Below are 18,399 nucleotides of genomic sequence, written 5' to 3' on the forward strand. Positions count from 1 at the left end.
GAGCACTTGTGCCTCGATTGCCAACGATGCAAACCACCACATATGAAACCGGCTGGGCTACTATAACCAGTCCAAGTGCCCACGACCCCATTTGCCCAAATCGGGATGAACCTTCTCTGACCATTCCTGACTTCCAATACTGGCGATGGGTGGGTAATAATTGCCACCGATTATTTGACACGTTATGCAGAAACCCAGCCCCTTCCAAGCGGCATCGCAGTCGAAGCAGAGCGATTGTATATTGAAAACGTGGTTCTGAGGCACGGTGCGCCAGCGGTGATAATAAGGGACAGAGGGAGTGCTTTTACGTCTACACTTGTAAAGACAGTGCTTAGCCTAAGCGGCACGGCTCACCGAAAGACCACCGCCCATCAGCCGGAAACGAACGGCCTAAGAGAACGCTTGAACAAGACTGTCGCGGACATGCCGAGTATGTACGCAGACGTGGATCACAAAAATTAGGATGACATGCTACGGCACTGTATGTGGGTCAGTCACCTCTTTCCCAGGAAAAGAACTCCTGAAGCTGTGAAAGCAGAGTATAAAGCTTTTGAATTTAAAATTGTTTTTTTTTAATTTAAAATTGGTTTCCTGTTCCGGCAGTTCCGCTTAAAGGTGGGAGCTTGCATATTGGACGAGCCACTAAGGTAAACGCCATTTTCGCTCTTGCAACTCTAGAAAAAAAAAAAAGGGCGTTTACTCCTCCGAGGCGTCAGCACACGAGCCTCCACCAATGGGCGCGCACACTACACTGACGTCACGATCCGGACGGCAGGTGACCCCGCCGATGGAGAAGGCTGCCGCCCGTGCCTCGAACTGGGCCGAGTCGCGTCAGTCGTGTGCGCCTGCCCTTCGAGTGAATTCCCAAACGGTTTGTGGTGGTCTATCCTGCCGAAAATATTATTGCGAGCTTACGACGCACCGTTTGTGCCGTGTGCGTTTATTCTGGCCGTGATCCGGCGCAGAAGCATGGCAGCGAGCATCGCTCACGCTGCGCTAGGCTTTGCCTGAAAACAGGATCCCGCGGCTGCACACCGCTACAAACACACATCCTGCGTGTTTGTGCCATGTTGTTTTGTTTCGCTCCCGAGTGAAGTTACGACGAGGAAAGTTTGCCAAAGTCTGGTGCCTACTGTTAGCGGCGGGTGTGTTCGTGTGTACTGTGTCTATGTACAAGAAAAAAAAATGAAAAAGGAACAAAAAAAGACCTTTCACATTCTTGAAAATAAGCTTATGACAACATAAAACCAAAAAAAGAAATCTAAATCTTATGCTATATAAAACCAAGAGTACTTATTTAAAACGATGAATGAAGCACTTTTGTGCACTTCCTGCCTCAATCGTCTTCCCGTCCGACTTGTAATGGTTTCGATAATTTCACTGTTCTTTTTTTAAGTCCTTGTTAAATAGCAAATGATTCATTTTCAGCTCGCAAATTGAGTAATAAATGTGCCGTGTACATGTAAACCAGCTCAAAAGCCATGCAGAGCTGCTCTTTCTTCTTGTGTGTCTTGCATGCAATGAAGTTAAAAAGCAGACGAGGCGCAGCATTGTCGAAGGCAGGGCGTTATTTTTCTTTCCCTATCCCGCTCGTGCTGTAGGATTCCAACCACGAGAGCTCTACCAAACAAGAAATCAAAATACAAAAGACTTTATTTATGCCGAGAATTACGCATTTTAGAAGCGCGTTTTTTTTTTTGAGCGGGACTGTTTTAGTCGCGGAGGCAGTCGGCTGTCGCGCCTTGGTCGTCTGGGTGGGGCCTCCCCTTTTTTTCTAAAGTTGTATCCGTTTATAAGTAAGTCACACGAAGGGGCGATGATATCTATAGGCAGACCCAGCCAGTATGGCTCAGCGTGCAATCAAAAAACGAGAGGCTAAAGACATAGAGACGGCCGAAGTGCATATGGCGTTGTAATAAACGACAGCGTTTTTTGAAAGCGGGTGACACAGTTACAAAAAGAGACATGAAGTAAATACATATTTTATACAGATATAAAGGGCTGATAAACGCGGACGTAAAAGTGAAACATATATTGACGACTCTTTGCATGTTATTATACTTGTTCGCTTCGCGTTCGTTTCTGTACTAACGTCATGTGTCTTAATAAACACATCAATCTGAATTCACCAAAGTTCTTACGCTAGAAGTGTTCGTAAGTGCGGACGCTAGCCAATCGTATTGTAAGCCAGTTTATTGGCGGAGATGGCAGCTCAGTGGCAAACAGCATTTGGTAACGAAAAGCTTCGTCAATGCGGCTCCTCACTTGTTAGCTAGCCATGCCTTATCGTACGTGTCTTTTGCTAGGCTGTGAACTATCACATTCATGAAACAATGAAAAAAGGAAGGGACAAAGAAACCTGTCTGGCGGTCTCGGCCCCGGAAAGCAGTGGCATATAATATTGCCCCTATCAGGTAAACTTTTCCACATATGCCAGATGCTGCATCACCAGCCGCATTTAGGTTATGAAGTGGATATTTTCAGCACATTTCTCTAAAAAGAAAGGAAAAAAGATCTCATAAAGGACTATGGTTGCACGTACGCTATACTGAGAAAGAGAGCTTCAAGTGGGATGTAGTAGTTTACATAACCATTGAAAGACAACGCATGACACAGGTAAAAATCATAGCCATGATTGGAACGTGGCCGAATAGAGATATAGGTCTCAAATTCGCGCCACTTCAGTCTGCCAATCCTTGCGTTTGTTGCCCTTCTTTTCTTTTTTGCTCAAGGTGTAGCACTTCTATTGCAAGCACCCGTTCGAGGCTGAATATCGGCTTATATCGATGCCGCCTGCGACCTTGTGTAGACAGCCCTCAAGGGCCGGTCTGCCGGAGCATAAACTCTACATCAGCTGCTGGCATGATTTTTTCCACTCATCACGCAATAGAGAGCATGCACACAGCCAGTCAAAGAAGGAAAAAAAATATCGAAGGACGTGCTTCATGGAAAAAAAAAAAACGACGAAGCAATTGTCAACAACAGTTTGCCAACAAGGAAGAACGTACGCGGTGCGAATGTAAACAGAACACACATAATGTATTCATCGGCCAATGCGGCAACATTCGAGTGATAAAAAACAAAAGTGTTCTTCCAGAAAGTCGCTGCGCTGCGTAAGCGATGCTGCGAAGTTTACTGCACGTAACTGCTGTGTGTGTCTTGGCGGAGGACCCGGCAATTCAAATGAATGTTCCCGCGGGCAGTTTACCGAAAACGGAGGCTTATCTTCATGGCCCCTACGAGTGACGTCATTAACGGGACTTTTTTGAACTGGCCTCAAGAAACTGGTTGGCTAATGACTGTTGAAGGGTGGAACAGTGGAGACGTGGCAAATCAATGCATGCTCGTCACGTAGCAGACGCCAAGGAAGCATGCAAAAGTGTGCGCTGATTTGCATGGTTACTGCGAATATTGATCTTTCCTTTTTTGTATGGATGCCGACCACATGACGGTGAAATGTGGATTAACAGCTTTGCAAAATAATCTGTTTTTCTTTTCATGTTTGACTGATCAGCTGCTCATCTGGCCCTCTTAATAGCGGGATTCTCTTTATAACCAGCATCGTAGTGAGGAAGACACCAACGAAAGGAAATATGCATGAAAACAGGTGGGTAACCCACCGAACGCATTTATTATCTCAAACTGTTGCACTAAGCAAAGCTGTACATATCTATGTGCTCAACGAAAATTAAAAGAAAGAAAGCGACAAAACCTGTTCGGCAGCTATCGTGGTGGATGTGTATTATACTTTGTTTATGTTACTATGCCGTAACGTTTCCCTTGGCTCCGACCGTGACGTTGCTCGTAGTTTTCTAAGGCTTTTATTCTTTGGTTCTTACATGGGACATGGTCATTAAATAAAAATAGACTTGTTCAGATAGTCCCTGTCTAGGCTATTGCTATTCTTTTCATTGACAATATTTCTGCGAACTTTAGCGATAGGAAAAGGGCATACAATCTTGGTTCCTTCGTCAAACCTTCATTCAGGCACGGCAGGTGAAAAATACACACTTGAAACATGCATTAAACAGCGTCACTAGGCGGTGGCGCAATATCGACAACGAGTCGCGAAGATACTGTGCTTGTTGACAGCTTCAATAGATGGTCAATCAATCACACATTTGACGGCGACGAGACTGTGGTCGTCGTTGACTGACATCGAAGGCAGCGATCGCGCAGGATTCTTACGATCAAGTCGGCGTCCCGGATTGTATCGAGGAGTTGGGGCTCGTAACTGTTAGTAGTCGTGGAAGTATGGGAATGAGACCGTCGCTGGAGCCTGAGGAAATTCAGAGTTGCGTTGCACAGAAAGCTGCAGACGCCGTTCAGTTGGCAAGTGGTGCCACTCTGTGATTCTCCGCGGCACCTGTGGACGACAAACCTTACAGCCTAAGAAGATACGGAATGAACTGTGCGCAGAGGCGAAATGAAGCCGCACGGTTGCCTTCGACCACCGAAATGCCAGGGGGAGAATTTCTAGCCTGTCATTCTGTCCCACACAATATCGTGCCGACGAAACATTATTCGATTGACTGTAAGTCCTTCTTTTTTTTTTTCTTTTCACAAGCTACATACATGCCATCAGGGACTTCTTGGCGATTGCTTCGGTCTAATTTGGCTACTCGACTTTGCTGTGACCACGACTCGAACGGGTAATCTCGTTCTCCCTGGTGGAACCACTGCGAACGTTACACCCTAGGCCCGGCCCGTTCTCTAAACACCTACCTTGATATATAATCGAGAAGGTCTGTCCGCCCAGTTCGATGACGCGTTTACTGGAGAAGAGATGACTGCCCGGGGACGTGTCCAGGAAGGAGCCGAGGCTCGGTGACCCCAAGGTTCAACTGCCAGGTCGGCGGCAGCTGGTCCGGGCAGCTACCTCTTCGGTCGTCGGCGGGGTCGAGCGCGCCGCGACAGCGGGGAAGGCGCCGCATCCACACGCCCGCCGCCCAGCTCTGGTTGGCGTGCTTCGGCCAGGCCGATGGGGACGATGCCGGGCTGAACGGGCCGGCTCAACCACATGCAGCGACGGGCCACAACGAAGTCGGCGAGGGGCGGCGACGGCGAACAACGGGCGAGGACGCTCGTAACGACCCACGGGGTTTTGTCGAAACGGCTCCGAGCGCGGTCGTGCAAACGTCCTCGATAAAGCGAATAGTCCAAGAGCTCGCGCACTGAGGTCCGGGCGCGTTTTAACGACGCGGAGAGACGATATTTGGACCGGGGAAGACTAGGAGGACCGGCCGGGGAAAGGGGCAGCGTGGGTAAGGGGTGGACTGCTGCTGTCGTCACTGGAGGACTCTAGACCCCACGTGACGCGGTGCTGCTAGCCGCCTCTTGTCTGCGCGTTCGGGCACGGGACCTGCTGACGCGTACGCCGGAGATACTGGAATGTATCTTTGCTGTCTCTCGCTTCTGAGCTGCGCGGCATATCAGCGATCGACGGAGGAGGAGGAGGACAGGGAAGTGTCGAAACGTGTCGCGCCGAGTTCAGGGTTGAAGTGGAAAGTAGGATGGAGGAGAGACACAGAGGGCGAGACAATCAAATGAATGCGCGTTGTAAACGTTTCCGGGGCAGGCATTGAAACAGCCCAGGTATACGCGTGCTCGGAGATAGCATTGTGCCTATCGTCGCAGAGCGCGCGGGAAGCGACAGGTGCGAAGGTCAACGTCGTGCAGTTGGCGCTCTATTTCACTCACGCATATGCCCAAATGCGTACGCTGAAAAATGCCATGAGTAGAGGAAGCTGCTCTGGCAGCTTCCTGTGGAAGATTCACGGTCAGGCGATTATCGAGTGCAAATAAGAAAAACTTCGCTTCCTTTGCCTTCTTTCTAATTAGGTTATTAAAGATGAACTAAGCGATTAATAATCCCGAAGGTCCCTCGTAGGAATACGTTAGTAAACGCGAAGTAACGCAATATTGTTTCTCAAAGGATTCAACGTATTCTACGGGGCACAATACGTGACAAATGTATGCTACTGTGCACGCTGGACTGTGTATGAAACACAAGAACTGAACGTGCGACGAATAACGTAAAGCACAGCAACGTGACGGAAAAGGCAGGCACGAGGACAGATTATTCCATGATGAAAACTTACATAAAGGGCCCCTCACCAGGTCACCGACGGTCTCTCGCGCAAGCTGTTGTGTTTGTCTCGTTTCGCGCAGCATCTGTTTTGCTTGCTGTGCACGAGAACACCTGACAACCGGTATAAGTCAATGCAACAAGAGCACAGAGGCAGACGCTAGCGGATCACAGTGCATGATCGCGCGCTGGAACACGGTATAAAAGGACATAATTTCGCTCTTTGCGTGCGCGATTACACGACATGGGAACAAGCAGAAGAAACGGACGTAGCTATGGCTACGGTACAAAGTGAAGCAAACACACGCGGACATCTGGTTTGTAGATTTTATTATTTCTCTAAACAATAATTCCTCTATTGAATCAACAGATAATACAGATGAGTGCTGTTGCCTTGACTAGTTCTCAAAGTCCACGGTGAGTAACATCACAGCACAGCGAGCTACGTACACGAACTTGCGCGATTGACGCCGACTATCATGGTGCGATAGGTCGCTGTATAGCTGTTAGCGCGGCGACCACGAGGAGAGGTGCGCAGGGACTTTGGTTTGAAATTTCAGCTCTTTTGGCGACGCGTAGCGGTGTAATACTTTACAGGCACTTCGTTCCTCATCCACGGCTCAATAGAGCTATGGTATAAGAATAGAGCAATAGAGCTACGAATAGGTATCCCAATCCGTCGCTCTTACATGCAATCTATCCGGATACTTACACCGACGGTACTTGCCGCGATTGTGGAGAAATAGCCACGTTAGAACACGTGCTCTGGCGGTGTGCCCGGTCACGCTCTGTCATCGATAACAGCTCGGCCAGATGGGAGGCGGTACTCCACCGCCTTTTTCTGGCTGACCAACTCTGGGCTGTCAAGCAGGCCCACGATGCGGCCGAGAAGCTTGGCCTTCCGGTTCCCAGGTGGGAGTAGTGCACTTCGTGATGGCTCGCTCTGTGCAGGACCCCAATAATGGTTTATCATACCATACAATACGGTCGTAATAGCACCGACTGTATGCACTGTGCTTGTCAGTTCGAGATGGCCAGACCTGGTGAGGGGCTCTTTAAATTCGAAAAACGGAAAGGTTAGGGAGCGATGGCGGTAATTTCAACCGGAAAGCTGCTTCTTTGAAACAAGAGAAAGAACAAAACTTGTTATGATACTGCAACCCGATTAGCAGGACTTTGTTCACGAAAGAAAGTTGACCCATATTTAACCTTCCACACAGACAGAAATAAAAACATCAACAGGCGAGAAATCGTCTTTTTGATGCAGAGAAACAAAGAGTAGCCCCCACTCCCCCGTAATTTGGAGAGAATAGCACTTATTGCCAAGTCATGACAGCACGCATGCTGGCTACTGATGAGAATGTTTTTCGCCGACAAATTCTTTGGACTTGGAAGCTTTCATATTAGGTAGAAATAGGTCTGCTAAACATGTTTTCGCACTTGAAATTAGAATTCGCGAATTGAGTTACTCGTGTGTGTCCCCTGCCGCGGGAAAAGAAAAACAGACTACGCCATGAACGTAGATACAACGCACACTTTAGAAGTTATATGGGAAGCGAGGTGGTTTTGTATATGCTATTCCATAAGCGGCAATGTGTACAATTGTATTTGCTTCCCTCCTAATGAGCGCGTAATAGTGTACAATGCTGACATTTATTGCACCGTGGAGGTCCATACATTAGTCTCACGCAATGTTTATGTTTATGAACTTCACCATTCTCAACCAATGGCGAAAAGCCAACACCGGTTGAGGCGGATATGCACTGCGAAGTGCTAACGCAGCGACGCCACCGTGACGACGACAGTACATCGATGCTTGTCGAGGGTAGGATGGTGACGACAAGTGTACGCACACCTAACTATTGCAGATATTTAAATATACCTGTTGTTTCAGCGAATACTTTCAAAAATCTTTAAAAATTGCCTGTGTTGGGCAGCACAATTCTGGTCTACTCGAAGAGGCGGACAGTACTTGCCCAAAAGATTGAAATGAATAATAAACTTATTAAAAATCACTAATTACGCTTTCACCTAATTAACTTATGACACATATTTCAATTTAAACATTCCAGCCGCGTAGTTCGGAAGGTGAATCCAGTTGAACAGGATGACACCAGCTTCGAGATGTTAGTTCCCGAATTTTGCGGAGAAACGCATTAGCGTTCCAGTTACGTTTGTGCTTCAATGCATGAAACGACGCTTTCCTAAGAAAGTTGGTGGAACTACAGTGCATTTTTACCGTGTGTGAGTGACATTTATCAAGATGGTGAAGAGAAAAGTGCAGCGCCGCAACTGCCCGAAGCTAGCCGCTGTCTATCCGAACAAAAGCGCCGAGGAAAGTTCAAAACAAACACCCATGTAACGCTTCCTTCCCATGGTGTACGTTTACGACGTCAGCGTCCGCGCAAGTGTAGTAAACTCTTGAGAGCGTTGTGACGCGCATACTCGGGAGTCGGCAGTGAAAACTCTATACAAGTTTTCCACTGGAAGCAAAGTTTCTTCAGTGCCGCATAAAAGAATGAAAAATTTTGAAGATATAATATTTTTCGTTTGCTCGTATTCCGAAAATTTTCAAGGTAAATATGCAGCTTTTCGAACGTGTAAACAAGGGAAGAATCACAACATTTTTTTAACGAGTAGGTTTCACAGTAAGAAGAAACGTTCTTGCGTCCAAAGACGTCGTTGCGAGCCACAGCAAGAAATGATATAGCTACGAGAGCCTCTGAGGCGGGCACGGAGAACAACGGGTGCTAGTAAAACGCAATGCAATCAATTACGTCCAACATCATCGTATATGGTATTCCTTAGTACTTGTTAGTCGATATCCTTGCGTGGGTTTTTATATGCTGCCTAGAACAGCGTTAAATTGCCATATACAGTTTTGGCGAAAATGTATTGGCGTGAAGATTTATTCATTTGCTTTCTTCCTGAAAGCATATTGGAATGGGTGGCATATACGTTAGGTTAAGCCTTCGGCATTGATTCCTATACTGTTTGCTGATAAAGTAAGGAAATCAATTTTGTTGTAATACAATTCTAAGTTAACCAACATTTTCTCTAACTTGGTATGGACCTTGTGAAGCAGAGCAAGCGAGGGCAGCCGATCGTTTTACGGGGAAGTGGAACTGGCAGACATCGGTTACCCGTCGTAGTCACTCCATGACTACGACGGGTAACCGATATTAACTTGCTCATATATCAAACATGCAGAGTAGGCGGCGTGACGTGCAAAGTGTACAAACAATTCCTCGGCTCTCTCTCTGCACGGTTATTGAGCATGCGTGAAGTGCTCAAATGCAGTTGACACCATTGACACCGTCAGCAAAGGTAATGGGGCGACGATGTCTCACGCCCTTTTGACACGTCTAAATGACTACGACAAAGAACCCAAAATGGCAAGCCCCTTTTAGGCCATCTATGACCTGCGCGGAGACGGTGCCAAGAATTTCGCAATTGAAAAACAGCACAGTCGTCAAGAGCTCACAGGGGACAGCCTAGTGATAGCCTAGGATTCGACAAGAACGCTCCTTTGACAGAGTGCTTAGGTTTATTCGATTCGGGGAAGTTTATCTGCACCTTCAGCATCTTTTAACGGTGCACTGCACCTAGGCCTGCGATTCCCCGAGGTGCAGCGCTGCACCCTGCACCCCCGTGTTCGATTGAACGAGGTGCAATGCAAGGTGCCGCCTCGGTGCAGTGAGCCCTTGAACCTTGCTGTGAGCGGGTACAGCCCGGCACACTATAACTGGCCCTACCTGCACCTTTTCGTTTGTGGTGCCGTGCACATTTTCTTAATCTAACAGACCTCTCGTTAATCGTTGGTGCGCGTGCCACTCCTGGTATTCCATGAGATCGGGCTTGCGTACAAATTGCGCAAGAACGAGACGCCCGAAATAGAGGCACCCATGCAGAGAGGAATCGTTCAGGGAGTGGGAATAGGAGAGAGAGAACCATGATAGGAAAGGGTGCCAAACGCTTTCCTAAAGTCTAACAACTCTGATAACGAGGTTAGGCACAAACCAGTAGGTGGTTTGAGGTGGCGGTCGCAGTCCGGCGACACGCGTTCCTCATTTTGTTCATTGTTTGTGAACGCACTGTGCTCTTTCCGCTCATAAGACGGTTGTGAACCATATTGCATTAGAAAGCTTACTGTCTGCGCTTTGCTATGACACCTAATTTTAATGTCTAGCCTGAAGCAATCAACCTAAAAACCTGACGGCAATCAATACAGTGTGAGCAGAAAACGGCGTTTTTACTGTACTTTGTACTGCCTTTTCGGCAGAACTGTTCAATATAGAAAAATGAATTTTGCTGCACATTTAAATGAAATGTTGCACAAGGTTTCTAAGCAATTAAAAAATCATATCGGCGCTAATGAAGATGAGCAAAACAGTAAGAGTTTATGAGATAATATTTCTTTTCTTTTTCAACGCGGAACAACAATATTTAGTGTTTTTCCAGGTTACAGTGCACTTATCATCCATGTGAAGTTGTTTGGGGCTCTGATGAACAGTTCATTAGTTATTATTACTTCAAATCGGCGATTTGTTGCTATACTTGGTAACACATTATCGAAGAATATGCAAAACTATTCAGCTGAAGCTATGAAATTTTCAAGAATCAAGCAACAAGTCCTTCTGTGAAATTCTATGAAGAGAAAATTGTCTTATGTTTATTAAGTTATCTACAAGGGAGCAATAAATTTAGCTAATTTTTCTGTTGGCCAGGTCCGTGCAAATTGACATTCTTTTTTATGTACACGCTAATTCATAACGAGCGCTGCATATTAGTAGAGTTATACAACGTCTTGCACTTACTACACCAGTTTACCTAAGTAGTCGTTGTATTAAGAGATTTCCATAAATAATAAATCTCACAGGTGCTTTTTACAGGTAGCAATGTATGTGCAAAAAAATGTCAAGCTGTTTCACGTCAGTCCCAGCATTTGTCAAACGTGGCGCCACTAAACATTACAAAGCGGGCAAAAAGCGGATGGATTCTTTCTCCAGATTTGAGTGTTTGGCTCAGTCCGGTGGTTGCGCCTCCCGCACATTACTTCAAGCGCACGTTTTTGCAACCATGCCACCAATATAGTCCAACGAGAGCGCACTCAATTGTGGCTGTCGGGAAAGCAAAAAAAGAATATATGAAAGGAAAAAGCGCCGTGCAGGATACATCATCAGTGTATAACAGCTAGCCAGCAGTTTAGGCTATTGTGCCATTGTGGCGAGGTGAATTGCAGATAAAGATTCCAGAAATTTCCTGGGTGCTAACTTTTTTTCACAGTTGACTGTGGGAGCGTTTTTTGAAGTGCACACAGAACTTGCTCTCGCCATTTCTGTTTGCCAGACTCGTACGCCGGTATCTGCAAACTTGCTTTCCCCGCGCGGTGAGGTACGACGTGTTTGGCGGAGTACAGTGTTTGCCCTATGCTACGCGACGCCGGTTGAACGATAGGATTAGCAGCTAACAATGAGTGAGCCTTATTTCCCCTACTGCACTGAAAAGTGCGATGGCTTCGGGACCTGTAGCATTCCAATACGCTTGCAACACACCAAATGTCACGTGTTCCGTCGCCCAAAGAAATGTTGAAACACGTCCCTATTGCAAAACCCAGTATCCTGTGTCCAGTGCCATGCCGGATTATGGGCCCAGTGTCACGCGCTGGATGCTGGGCAGGCGCGACATACTGGGAGGCACTGGCTGCTGGTGGGGAAAGCAGTTCTAGAGCGTCAAACTCGCGGTGCCTGGCTACCGTATACATTCTTTTGAATACAGAAAGCAACCGAGAGCGTTTTAGTGCAATAAAAAAAGTAAAAATAAAAATGTTCGGAGAAGAGTTTGATCGTCTGACCCATAGATCCGAACCCGATACTTTACCACTATATACGCCATGCCAACACATGCAAATGTCTGGACAATTCGCCATGTTAAGATCCAGGAGCAGTTTTAGTTTCACAGAGGCATGCCCGTCACAGACGTGCGCTATCGCGCTGCAACTAGAACTTACGCCTGTATCAGAAAGAAAAAGTTGTTTTCCGTATTCAGTATGGTGCTTGGAAGTCCCCCAATGTCGATTTTTGTTTGCAATTCGTATTTTAACTCCGAAAAAAATTCTAAATGAACCGCCGACCTGGGACACTTTAGGAGCGGTTACTGCCGATCTTGATAGCCGTTTCTTGTTCTTCGCGCAAGCGATGTACTACGTTTTCTTAGTTTAATTATTTGTTTCAATTGACACGTCTGTCTAGTCACATAGTTTCGTTAGAGAAGCGTAGGCTACTGCTGGCAGGCTTCGGCGACGGCACATATACCTATCTTTATTACGCGTAACATCGGCGCGCATCGCTTAATGTGCTGACATTGTAGGCACAAAAAATAGGTTATTTATGAACACCGATGTGAAAGGTCAAATATATATATATAGTGATTTATCCTTGTTAGGGGGGACTTGTTTATTCCTGAGCCCAGACGGGCGGATAGCGTGTAGAGGGACTCAGCAGGTACGCTAGGCCTCAGCTTCGATGGAAGGGACTGATCTCGGCCCGGGTGCTTGGCGAATGCTAAAATGTGTGTAACCGAGCCTCAGAACCTTTTATCTATTATGGTTCGTACACTAGGGAGAGTGGAAGCGCACGAATCTCCTCAGCTTTGTTATCTGTGCGATAATATCAATCAGCGGTAGGCTTCGTGTTGTAGCTTCGACGGGGCGGTCGGACGGAGGGTTTACGGCATGAGGCCTAAACGGCCGGGGCGCGCAGCGCCGCAAGAAAGAGCCGGACTGCTTCAGTCGGGGACCAGACAAAGAATGCTCTTATTTCTCCGAGGGGAAGCAGGAGGCAACTTACAGCGTTTGGCGCTGAGTGGCGCCCTGATGTAAAGACCCAAAACCGAAACCAGAAGTTAACGCAGGATACCACATCACCTCTCCCTTGAAAGGAGAAATGCTCTACTCGCTCTCCTCGCAACAAAAGTAAGTCACGAGTCAAAGAACACATGTTAGCACTGTAACATACATGATAGTGATGACATCTTCACACAATAGAAAATGATATCTTTGGCTTCCCAACTTAAAAAAGAACGCACAACATGAACAGAATATGAATTATTGCACTCCAGTTCTGCAGTTTCAGTACCCGTCTTAAGAGGACGAGATGCAGCCTTGCACACACAGATAACAAATGAAAAAAAATTTACAAAGTACAAAAGTAGATAGTACAAATATCTGTGTGCCCCCTGGGACAGCACTGATGAATGGCTCATTCGCCCTGAGCCTCACTCGAGACAGTCTCTGTGGCTGTCGGGGATTTGACATTGTGCGTAAAAGCACTTCACACTCCATAGTCCCCCCGCAAGAATGGTAACGACTTTTAATGCTAAAAGCTCTTTGGCATGAAAGACCAATTAGTATGGCGGTCAGCAGCGTAGTAATGATGTGCGTACTGCACGATTACGCTACATGAAACGTAATGTATCCCCTATACCAGTAGTAACTGGAAGAAAAGGTGGGAGACAATCGTCAAGGGACGGGTAGTCACTGGAGTGACCCTTTTCAGTGAATTTTCCAAGAAAATCCTGTAGTGCAGGGCATTTCACAAGTTTGGATGCATTCCATCGTTTGCCATTTTCAAGCGTGAAAGTATTGCGACCTACCCTACGGTAAATCTTAAATGGTCCCGAGTATTTAGGATCGCACTTTCTCGAGTTGCGTACTCGGACAAGATCTCCTGGACGAAATTGAGGGCATTTTGTTGCACGACGACGGTCAACGTACGTCTTAACACCTTTAGCGTAAGAGCCGAATTCGGATGCAATTTCCTCCTTACTAGTTTGGAATCTATACTCGGTATCCTGATCCCAGACAAACGGTTGTTCTTGCTTTAGCAGTTTCCTAAGCGGCTCTACCAATTCAGCGTACTGGGGGTTCAGTTTAGCGTAGTATCGCATGACACTAAGAAATGAATGCAGCAACTTCTTGTCAGTTGGCTGCGGTGCCTCAACTGACTGAACTTTGTTTTCCAGCGGCGAAATACCGTTTGCAGCGCAGACTTGCTCACGGAGAACCCGAGGTTCAGGACGCAGTTTCGCCGAGACTGGTTGCATTGAAGCTCGAAGATGAACGTCGTGGATGAAGTCCTTTACAAGTCCCGAGTACGGCTGGGTGAACTCCGAGGGAGCGTTATGCGGAAGAGACGGAAACTGAACGCTTGGGTCAGCTCGAACTCCTGACACTTGTTGGCATGCAGCGAAAACAAGCTGCGTACGAGCAGGGGACTGTCGATGCTTTCGGTTGCTCGAACGGCAAACTGAAGCGAAATGTCCTACTTTTCCGCACGCACGGCAGGAAACGTGCTTGGCTGGACACCCTGGATCAGATGCGATTTGATGAGGTGAACCACATCGGTAGCAATGGCCCGCAATGTCTCGACTGGCTTCGCGGAGTTCAGGCCGCCCGCCATGTTGGCCAGCCTCCCCAGGTCGCGACTTTCCGCCATGCCGCCGAGCGCCATCTTGAAGCCGCCGGGTCGAGGGAGAAGGGTGGCGGGAACCGCCATTTTGCACACCCGGGCGAGGAAGGTGATGGCTGTCGACGCCATCTTGGCGTTGCGTCGAGACGCGCTGCACAGACGAGCTGTTAAAGACTTCAAGTTCTTTGTGAACTCGTTGTACAGTTCGTCCGATTTCCTGGGCCTTCTTGAGCGTGATGGACGCTCCTTCGTATAGTAGCCATTCTCGTACTCTTTTTGATGCGACGCCTTGGAGGATTTGGTCGCGAAGAGGCTCATCGTGCCAAGCGCCGAACGCACAAGGAGGCGCTAGCCTTTGTAGCGCGGTGACGAAGTCCTGAAAGGTTTCTCCAGGTAGTTGCTCCCTGTCCCGGAAGATAATGCGGTGCACCAGGGGATTGGTGCCTTCTTCGTAGTGCTGGTCGAAGATGCGGAGAACGTCTTCGAACGTAGTACGCGTCTGGTCCGTCTGCGACGCGAGGTCGTAGTAGAGACGCTGCCCCTCGAAGCCCCAGTTACTCAGTAAAATGGCTTTCTTCCTCTCGTCTTGTAGTGCCTCGCCTCCGGTTGCCTCGAGAAACGTGCAAAAGTACCGTTTCCATGTGAGCCACGGTACCGCTGGAGTACCGGGTAGCGCCAGGAAAGGCGGTATGGGGGTTACGAACGCCATGCTGGGCACCGAGAACAAAAGCGGGGGAGTTGCGGTTGACGGAGGAGACGTAGTTGCGGCGTCTTGCATGCCGGAAGCAGGAGGAGGAACAGAAGTACGGCAAGGGCACGTAGGAAGCAGCGCAATAGTTTACCTCGTCGCCAGTTTGTTGTAGCTTCGACGGGGCAGCCGGACTGAGGGTTTACGGCATGAGGCCTAAACGGCCGGGGCGCGCAGCGCCGCAAGAAAGAGCCGGACTGCTTCAGTCGGGGACCAGACAAAGAATGCTCTTTTATTTCTCCGAGGGGAAGCAGGAGGCAACTTACAGCGTTTGGCGCTGAGTGGCGCCAGTAAAGACCCAAAACCGAAACCAGAAGTTAACGCAGGATACCACACTTCGAACTCGGGGTCCGTTCGAACGCGTCTGAACGGCTTCTGGGTATCGTGTCGATTCGACAACACTGCGACAACGGCAACAACTCGCAGTCATCGGTTACGTACAAACCACTAAACAACGAGGCGTATTCTGCGTTTGCGTGGTTTAGTTCAAGAATGTAGCTATCCGCCAGGTCAAAAGAGAAAATGCACAAAACAAAAGTGAACTTCAGTGTCAAATATGCATGCGTAAATATGTAGGGTAGCCCACGCAGCTTTATTGCAAGCTGCGACACGCATTAGACTTTTATGACCCCAAGATATAGCGTTATTTAGGACAAGAGACTAGTATGTAGTGATGAAATTGTATAAAACAATAATTATTCAGCACCACCTATAGACTTTGCGTACTGGGACCATGGCGGCACAAACGCAACCAGCGCAGTTTCCAGTGCGAACCAGCTAATTGCAGCGAGAACCAGCGCGTGTACAGCAAAAACCAGTGCGCGGCAGCGTCATGGCAGTAAAACCAGCGTCTTGTCCAGTGTGGCCCAGCTCTTATCCAGCGTTCTCACTGGTGTCCCATTGACTCCCAGTGGGCGCCAGCGTCCTCAGTGCGCTCCAGTGTCAAAAAGCGCGCTGGTTTCACTCTGGAAGGCACTGGAAGACGCTGGTTTTTGCAATAGGGGGGATTTCCAGTATATAGGTGGTCTTTTCATTGAAATATATATCGTATTTCCCGCGTAATAATCGCACTCGCGTAATGGCCGCACCTACACATTGACTATTTCTTTTTCGAGTAATCATTGAATCCTCGAAAATCGCTGCAGTGACTGCCGTTTGCTTTTTTCGATGCATGGCAGGCGATTGAGTAGGGGTTCTCGCCATTTCTTTTTGCGAAGCTTTTCCGCCATCGCATGCGCTGCGGCACACGTGCGCTCGAAAAGAAATGTATGCATATTTACGCATCATTTATTAGAAATTCTTTTCACACTCCTGTCACGCTCGTGTTTATTAGTTTACCTTGTCATGTAACTTTCCATTCATATTTTCTTTTATTCTTCAGATACGCATACACTTTGTATAAACAACAGCTTGCTCGCAGACACAAAGGATACCACTTGTGCAAAGATGGCAACGGAACGCAGTTCGTTCAACTCAAAGGTCAGTCGAATTGACAGTACAGGTGTCATTTAACCAGGTGGAAGGTGCATTGACCATATTTAAGGTCGCACGAAAATTGCAGTGAAGAACACAAGAAACACTCTCCTGGCAGCTGTTAAGGCTGTGCGAGTCACGCGCAGGCACGGCGCTTCTCCGGCGGCTAAGAGCAAGAACTCGCTCACATTTCCATGCGGCGCTGAACACCTTCCGATTTTTAGGATTGGAATGGCCTAAACGAAGTCGCCTTGACCCGCCATGGTCTTTTCCGGACGTTACCTGCAGCCTGAATGTACCCCACCTACCGACGAAACGCACCATTTCAACTGCCGAAGCCAAGTTCATTGTGCTGGACCACTTGAGCCCTGTGTTTCAAAGCCATCTACAAGTGTACACAGACGGTTCGGTGTGCGCACAAACAGATAGCTGTGCAGCGGCATTCTGCATACCATCCCTTGATGTGTCATGGTCTGGCCGACTGGATCGCGTAGTTTCCTCTACAACAGTAGAAAGCGCCGCAATCACCGCGGCTTTGCGCAAACTACGGGCCTTTTCTGCACGAGATGTCGTGGTGCTGACGGATTCCAAGTCAGCATTACAGAGATTACATCGGGGCCTACCTCTAGAGAAATTTACAAGGCAGTCTCTGGCACTGATCGAAGACCTAACGAGCAAAGGATTTAACATAAGGTTTCAGTGGATTCCATCCCACGTAGGAATTGATGGAAACGAGGAAGCTGACGCCCTTGCACGCCTAGCGCTGACATGTGTCCCAAAAGTGAAAGCTCCAAAAGCTTTTCGAAACCCTAAGGGTGCAATCCGCCTTCACTTTAGAGAGTTGCACAAGAATCCACACGAATCCTGTGTGACTCATGGATTTACACGCGAACAAGCGACGCTTTTATACCGAATCAGGACCGACTCCGCGTACACCCCAGCTTGGTTATTCAAGACTGGGCTTCGCGCTTCCCCACTCTGTGTTTTCTGTGGTGACATTGGCGACATCGAACATTTCATTTGGCTATGCCCGCAGTTTGACACAGAAAGAAAAGTGATGATCGACAACCTACAAAAAAGCGGTCTCACGCACAGGACCTTTGAAGACGTTGTTTTCCCCGGAGGGCCCGCGGCATTCAGGAACAGAGCGCAACGACTGCTGATAGCCTTCCTGCGAGACACGGGGCTCATCGACACCTGGTGACACGCCCCCGATGTCAACTCGAAGGAGGATCAGGCGGAACAATTGCCGGCTATGTATGCCAGGCTATCCCCGCCTGCTTCAACATCACCACCACCACCACCACCACCACCACCGCCCCCTGCTACGCTTCCCTTCCCTTGGAATCCAGTCCGTAACCCTTAATGGCCATCGGTTATCTTCCCTCCTCATTACATGTCCTGCCCATGCCCATTTCTTTTTCTTGATTTCAACTAAGATGTCATTAACGCGCGTTTGTTCCCTCACCCAGTCTGCTCTTTTCTTATCCCTTAATGTTACACCTATCATTCTTCTTTCCATAGCTCGTTGCTTCGTCCTCAATTTAAGTAGAACCCTTTTCGTAAGCCTCCAGGTTTCTGCCCCGTACGTGAGTACTGGTAAGACACAGCTGTTATAAACT

General features: G+C 48.0%; 1 protein-coding gene across 6 annotated transcripts in view; it reads right to left on the reverse strand.

Annotated features, from left to right (window-relative positions):
• The window catches only part of LOC126523458 (solute carrier family 41 member 1-like), a 440,647-nt gene that overhangs the window by 119,399 nt on the left and 302,849 nt on the right, over nucleotides 1-18,399 (reverse strand). The window contains exon 1 of one of the 6 annotated variants that reach the window (XM_055066849.2): nucleotides 4,726-5,309. The exons of 4 other annotated variants lie outside the window; for them this stretch is intronic. The gene's annotated coding sequence lies outside the window, so the exon portion shown is untranslated. Of the gene's footprint in view, nucleotides 1-4,725; nucleotides 5,310-18,399 lie in introns of those variants that run through there. One more of the 6 variants, XM_055066851.2, reaches the window with a different exon arrangement.

The sequence above is a fragment of the Dermacentor andersoni genome, chromosome 6 (assembly GCF_023375885.2).
Source record: "Dermacentor andersoni chromosome 6, qqDerAnde1_hic_scaffold, whole genome shotgun sequence".
NCBI lineage: Eukaryota > Metazoa > Arthropoda > Arachnida > Ixodida > Ixodidae > Dermacentor > Dermacentor andersoni.